The sequence below is a fragment of the Psammomys obesus genome, unplaced genomic scaffold (genome assembly GCF_907164565.1).
Source record: "Psammomys obesus unplaced genomic scaffold, mPsaObe1.curated_primary_1811, whole genome shotgun sequence".
Taxonomy (NCBI): domain Eukaryota; kingdom Metazoa; phylum Chordata; class Mammalia; order Rodentia; family Muridae; genus Psammomys; species Psammomys obesus.
The window spans coordinates 6,362,810-6,370,869 of NW_026591816.1; positions in this window are offsets into that span (position 1 = coordinate 6,362,810).

Here is an 8,060-nt window from a genome sequence, read left to right on the forward strand (position 1 = left end):
TTATTCAAAAGAATTGATTCAAAGTTTCAAGGTTGCCACATCAGAGGGTAGAATGGTATGCCATGTCCTTTTAAGCCCAGAGCCTTGTGTGGTACTGATCACACACCTACAAAGTGGCCCTGCCTGTGGTGTGCACTGCCAGGTAATACCTCCCCCATAATCTCTACTGGCAACTGCACCCAGCTTGTCCTGGTGTTGTCAAGGGCTTGGTTTGCAGATGTTCTCTTGCTCCGTGAAAAGGTGTTGGTGGGCATGCAGCCTTGCTTTCTATCTAAAGAAAGAATTTCTTTTAATTCCCTCAAAGACAATAGAAATCAAACAAATCACCCAGGATTAAGAAGTGACTCAGATTTCCCCATGCCTCGTTTCTCTCATCAGTAGAGAGACACTGCGGCCCACTGTGCCTGTTGCGATGACAATTGACTGACCTTGCAACAACATGTCTTTGCTCTTTTCCCATGGGCCACCATGGTTTTTCTGAGATAATATTAGGGCCAGTTCAACACATTCTTGTTTCCAAAAACTCATAACCAATGCCACAGCTCATTAATTTCAAAAAATCTGTATTTTTGTGGAACTATAGACAGAAGTGAAGACGTGGGTTTCACACTGTCAACTCAGTCAGCCTATAGGCAACAGAAATGACATTGAGTTTCTCATTAAGCATCTCCATTCTTCCTTCAGATTTTCTCTACCCCAACAGCTATGTAATCTCACGTGGCTCTCTTCCTTAAATCATTCTTCCAAAAAAATTGTCCTCAAATTTTCTCCATTGTCCTGAAATACTGATCTCTCGTCTTAGATTAAAAATCAGAGTGCATCAGCTGGTGTGGTAGCGCATGTCTGTACCACGACACTCACAGACGCAAAGGCAGGCGGAGCTCTGTGAGTGTGAGGCCAGCCTGCTCTACAAATTGAGGCCAAGACAGCCAAGAGAAACCTGTCTCAAAAAAAATAATAAAATAAAAAGAAATAAAGTCCAGCAAAATAAATGTGCTCTAACCGATTGGCTCCTGGCCACCACCGTCCTGTCAGTGTATCTTGTGAGCCCAACACCACTCCAGCTGCTTCTAAAACAGCTCCTCATGCAGAAAGACGGTGAAGGTTTAGAAAACTATTGTCATGAAAACACCACTTAATTCCAGAGAGGAAGTGACTAGTTGGGGACGGATACTAATTTCTTCTTTCCTCTCACCCTCTCTAGTTTCTGTCTGAACACAGGGAGTGAGAGAGGTTCACTCCATGACAATGTGAGACCATTCTGTTTTCAGCAGTTCTGCTGATAACAAAATTCTGCTTCCCGTTGTCTTGGAATTGAATTGCCTACTTCTATCTGAGGTTTGGCACTTCCTGCAGGACACTTTAAGACAAGCACCATTCTTTTTCCAAGATGGCAGCTTCTTCTTTCATGGTTTCTCCCCAGTTCATTCTGGGTTCTTTCCATGACAAACTTCCCAAATTCTGGTCAATGCTGGATGCCTTCTGCTGAATAGTCTCCAAATCCCCCTCATACCAAACCTAATGCAATCTCCACAGGTGTTTTTTGATGTTGTATAGACTGTCAACAACCCGAAAAATATTTTATTATAGTAATGCCCACTTGTCTATGCAGAAGCATTTCAAGGCTCCCAGTGTATCTCTGACATCAGAATAGTACTATGCATATAATAACACTATGTATATTGTTTTTTCTATAATTATCATACACTATGGCTGTACCTTTTACAGTTAGAGATACTATAGCAAAACCAGCACAAATTTCTTTTCCTTCCTTTACAATTTCACAGATAGATAATCTATTCTTAACATAGATACTAATAACCTCAATATACACGCTTTCTCCCCAATTAAATTTAGAACTTTCATCTGTCAATTGGAAGACACACTCTGTGGCTTTTCTTCAGAACATCTAAATTCTCAGGAGCATTACTCTCATGCTTTGAGGACATTATTAAGCCAAAGAATGGCCATTTGTACACAAGCATTGTGGTGCTAGTTAGTCATAACAGAGATTTCTAATAACCAGTCAAAGGGTGGGCGGGCGATATATGCAGCATAGATATGGTACCTAACGAAACAAACCACATCCCAGCAGGATACTATGGTATGTCATGACAGTTCACCACATAACTTAGAATAATATGCTGTTTAATATCTGTTCTTTACTTTCTGAATTCTCCATTTCTGTATACTATTTAATTGTTAGTTACTAAAACTGCAGATAAAGGAGGAATACTATATTTTTATCCCAAGTGTCTTTATATACCTGAGTTCTTTGGGCGGCCCTTTCAGGCATCTTCCTGGAATGGCATAAAAGTAGAAAGCAGAAGATGAGAGGATGTCCACATGAGCTGGTGGGCTAGAAGCTCCCACTATGTTACCTAGGGGAGGAAAGAGTTCTGAAGAAAGGAAGAGAGGAACAGCGTTGGAAACCCATTAATATAATGAAAGGATATCTGAATAATACAGAGAAAAGAATAGGTGACACACTGATTCGAAGCAAATTAAACACAGTGTTGTACCTTTGTCTGATGCTTGTACTTTGGTGCTAATTACTGGCCCTCAAGATCTGGTTACTGCCCTATCATTGTGTAAATCTGCCTACGACATTATTCCTGATTGGTTGATTAAGAGGCCTAAATTCTGGACAGGGCAGAATGGACTAGGCTTGGATAATCATAGAGAAACAAGAGATGGAACACTCAGGGAAAACAGACAAAAGGGAAAAAAGGAGGAAAGAGAATGTCATGATGGGTTAGCGTGGAGATGGAACCATGTAGGCCAGGAGGAATGACTCCAAAAATGGTGTGGAAAGATCCAGATAAAGAATACAAGCAAGTATTTATAAGATTGGAAGGATGGAAGGTAGACCAAATAGGAATAGTTACAGGCACTAGATGGGGCCTGGGAGATGGATGGGAAGGTTATGGAGACAGTGTAAGTAGAAATATCTGTCCAGCCTAAGGTAAAAAAGGCAATTATAAAAATCCAATTGTGATAGCAGGTTGGATAATACCTCTGAAATAATAATAGGGCAAATAATAAGAACTATTTAGCACAACACCATTTTATTTTCAAAAACAATACAGCTTCAGCCATGGAGCTCCCTGGTTCAGGCAGAGGAAACAGTAAAAATCAGGGAGGAATTAATGAAAATGTTAGGTCTTTGAAAAATTCATAAGTTTGTCAAGCCCCTAAACAAACTGATGAAGACAGAGAAGACCTTAGATTAATATCAGAGATGAAGTGGGGGCAATTAGTAGAGAGTCAAATGAAATCCAGAGAATCTTCAGGCACTGTTTTGAAAACTCACATTTAAAACTTGGAAGATTTATAACACTGGGTAAATCTCTAAGCACCTATGACCTATTGATGCTAAATTAAGAGAGATAAACAATATAAGCAGATCCACAACAATCACTGTGGCTGATGCAATAACACACCTCTCAACAAAGAAAAGCCAAGGGCTGTGTAGATTCATTGTTGAATTCTACTAAACACTCAAAGAAGGGGTAATGTCAGACCTCTCCAAACTAGTCCATAAAACCGAACAGAAAGAACACTAAAGTTCATTCCATGAAGCCTGATACTCAAACCAGAAAAAGGCTACCAAAAAAAAAAAAAAAAAAATAGTCCCCAGTGAATATAAACTCAAAGATTCTCAATAAAATTTTTGCTAACTGAATTGCACACTACATGAAGAAGCTCATGTGCCATGAGTGTGTTGGTTTCATTCCTGAGAGGCAAGGCCCTAGTCAGAATCTCTATCATCAAGAGAGCAAATAATAACAAATACTGCCAAGGATGATGGATGGAAAAAGGAAACCCTAATACAGCTCTGGCAGGAATATGAACTGGTGTAGCCACAACTGGAACACGATAGCAGTCTCTCAGAAGACTGACGTCATAGCTACCAAACGTCTCAGAATACAACGTTCTAACACAATGCACGACACTGATAGCTGGACATCCATACTCACTGCTGCACTGCTCACGACAGCCAGGAAACACAATCAACCTAGGTGTTCCTCAATACTGGAAGGGGTAAAAAAATACACTCGTTTATGGAATTAAAAATATTTTATAAACCTTATTATAAAAAAAACCTTGCAAATAAATAAATAAAAACCGTCACACACCAAAATTAACCAGATCCAATATACAACTCAACAATACAGTTAGAATTGACATTTGAAATGGAAGCTTCACAACAGAGTTTTCTTCAGCCATAAAAACGATTCGGCATTTTTAGAAAATTAGATAGAACTAGAAATCACTGTTAAATGAAACAAGCCTTACTCAGAGACAAATACCTCACTTTTCTCTCATACATAGTGCACCTGGATTTAAAATTCCATGTGTGTGTATGAGAGAGACAGACAGAGATGATACTTGAAAGAGGACACCAAGAGGGGAGAAGAGGCCTTGCAGCCAAGTGGTGGAACATGGAACACGGGAGCTGAACAGGGAAAGCAGCACAAGCAGACAACTACACAGGGAGAGACCACGAGGGAGGGCAGCGGGGGAAGGGAATGAATTAGAGCAAAGTATGATGATGCGTGTGTGTATATAAGGACGCCATAATAAAAATCCTTGCTTGGTGTGCTAGCTAGCTTAATAAATTTAAAAAGGAAAAACATATTAGAAGAAAATTAATTATGCCCAAGCTGACAGTCACTAACCATGCCAAAGCAGGCCACAAAAATGTTTAGCAATCAATGCTAGAATGGAGAGACTTTGGGCAAGGCAGTAGTAGCATTAACTGAAATAGCAGGGCCCCAACTGACAGATTTCTTATTTTAACTGAATCCAGAGAATGAGCAATACACTCCAAATCAGCCTGCCTGTTCCTGTGCCTCCAGCAATTCAAAAATTGAGCAGCTGCTAAGGCTCAGGGTGTTTGCTAACACAGCCCCGTTCTCAAGCATCGTGGAGTTGAGTGATGTGCCACAAGTCATTGAGCAGAGAAGTACGCCTTAGAATTAGGACGAAAGCTAGGAAGGAAGATAATAAAGTGTTTTCAAAAAATCAGAACAAATGGAGGGAGGTACTTTAAAAAGTCCATTCAGTCAGGACTTCTGGGAAGACCACAAAGACTATCCAGACAAAGACCAGGTGGTGAAAGGTCACAACAGCAAGACTTTGAGCAAGCTTGGGGATGGTGGCGGAGTGGGGGAAGGGTGAGGGGCAACAGGGGAGTAAGATGGAGAACGAGGGGGGGGAGCGGGGTATCAGGGACTGGATATAATTATCAAGAAAGGATATTTCTAAGCCTAACAGAGATGAAAGTTTGACACCGTGACTATAGTTCAGTGAGCCAGAGAGAAGAAGTCCCAGTATAATAAAGATGGAGAAAATAGACAGGGACCAGCTCACAAGAGTCGCAGATTCTAAAGAGTTGGTATTACAAAGGAATACCTGCTATAAACAAACAAACAAACAAACAAATACAATAATAAATACATGCTACATATAAATAAGTGAATAAACAAACAAACAAATAGCTTTCACCAAAAGATGAGGATAATCTGATTTAGCCTTTTAAAGATAACCCAGCCTGCTTTGTGCATCATATATTGGAGGGAGAGAAGATCAAAATTGGGTATGGGTGGAAGGCTGCTGTATTCCAGCTGAGACAAGGTGGTTTGAGCAGCTGTACTAACAATGACGATAGAAAAGTAGACACAAATGACCTTCTGGTCCAGACCACCAGAGATAGTGAGCTGTATACCCACAGTTCCCAAAATATGGTCTCTAGACAAGCAATGTGGCCCACGCCTGGAAACTTCTCAGAGGAGCAGGTCTCAGGCTCTGCTGCAGGACATGAAACTCTGGAGCCCCATAATGCAGACTCTAACAAGCCCCCACCTCAGCCCCACCCCCACTCCACACACGATTTCTGATGCATGCTAAAGCTGGAAAGACATTGACCTTGAGGAACTGAGGAACTTGGGGCTTTCTAAACATCATAAATACGCAGAGTATTACTGAGTCCTACAGAATTAAAATACTTTCACTGTCTGGTTAATAAAACCTGGATTAGTTTAACAACAGACTGAAAATGTTAGTGTTTTAAAATTAAATTCTCATTACTATGTTCTGGGAACTTGTATGAAAACTTAGCCATTATGGTCAAAGGAACCCTCTTGCAGTCTTGCCAGGTCACTGTTTTATTCATGTTTCTCCTGTTTTGTTTGGTGTTTGGGCGATTAGTTTGTTGTTATTGGTTTATGACATTTGTATAAAGTAGCTGCATCCCTATTTTTAAACTATTGTACTTGTTAATTTGTTTTGGTTTTGTTGTTTTTATTATTACTATTATTATTATTATTATTATTATTATTATTATTATTATTATTACTGAGACAGAGTCTTGCTATGATGACCAGGTTGGTCTCAAACTCCAAGTTCTTCTGTCTGAGAATGTAGACATGAGCTATCATGTGTAGCTCCACTCTCAGTTTCTGACAGCTGCTTGTAAATATGCCCAAATATTCAGGCTTTATTTCTTAATTCCGTAAATATTTTCCTACCTAATGTACTCTAAGGGCCATTTCCTCTTTGTTAATTGTTAAGATAACCTTTGTTTGTCTCCTTCGGTGTTCTCTTCTTTTAGAAAGAGAAGTTTGGCTTACACCGTTTGACAGAAAGGTCGCCACCTGATGAGTGAGAACTAAAAGTGGCTGTTCCCTAAAGGAACACAGCGGCAGTTCCTTTGGATGGCCAGCTTCAGAGTCTCCTTGTTATCTTCTTACATAGCTCCATTTAATGCTGGATGCTGTCAGATTGGCGTGGATTATTAGTAATTACATATTTACAGCATTACTGAAAAAGTTTTAATTACAAGTTCAGGCTTTAAAAGGGGAAAGCTATTGTTCTGCTTGGAAGCCAATAGTCAAAGTTAAATGATCCACTTCCCAGAGTGTGGAGACCACTCTGGGTGCAAACACAAACACCCAACAGGGAGAACTTCCTGTCTTAGGTGCTGTATGGAATGCTAGGTCCCAGACCATCAGTTGTGTATTCAGCCTTAAAAATGAATGGCATTTTGGGATATGGTACAACATAGATGAACCTTAGGAACATCATGCTAGGCAAAATGAGCCAGTCAGACATTTCAAATACGTTATGGATCTACTCATGTGTAATATCTAGAGCAGGCATATTCAGACAGACTGAAATAGAACTAAGGCTACCAGGTGTGAGAGTGCAAGGAAAACTGATTTGGCTTGATAGATTCCGAATTCCTATGGGGAAAGACAAGATGTTCTAGAAATGATGGTAGCATCGCTACATGTCACTGTGTGATTATACCATTGTACCCTTCAAACAGCGATAGGCCTTACGCTATGTGTGTTTTTACCCAGCGAATTGTCATTTTTAAAACAATATCTCAAAGCAATGGCTGAACACTGGTTTACTCATATTTACACAGGGTATTTCTATCAGGACATAGGGACTGACTGTAAATGTTACCACAACAATCACTGCATATTCTGAAATTACACTTACTTTCCACATCAGAAGTTTGCAGTTAGAACTTAAAGGAAAGGCTTGTGAACCATGGGTTTTTTACAATCATTCTTCGTCCTTGCAGCTCCTGGGTTACATGCCTTCATATTTGGTCACTCACACATCCTATATGTCAGCAACTAACTGTATGTATTTCATTGATCTTCCTCAGACCATATGTTCATCTTCATCTATCAAGGATTAAAAAATTGCCTTGTGAGGCTTGTTCATATTCAATAAGATGCCAATAAATGTAAAAGCTAAGCAGATTCTAATTTTGGTTTACAAATTTATGTAAACTGCAAAAGCTCACCAGGAGGATTTTATTCACAGGAAAAAACAAACCTACATGGTTTTCTCAGAAGGGGGGTTCCTGTTGAAAGATATTCACCTATCTAAAAAGAAAATGCAATCCTTGCTTGTGGCTGCTCACACACCCTCCTGTCCTTTCTTCTCTAATGAAACTAAGTTATAAAGGGGAGAACAATTTGCAAATCGCCTTCTCTTGGCTGATTTACGCTTCTATAAAGTGAGAGAGATTCTTTCTG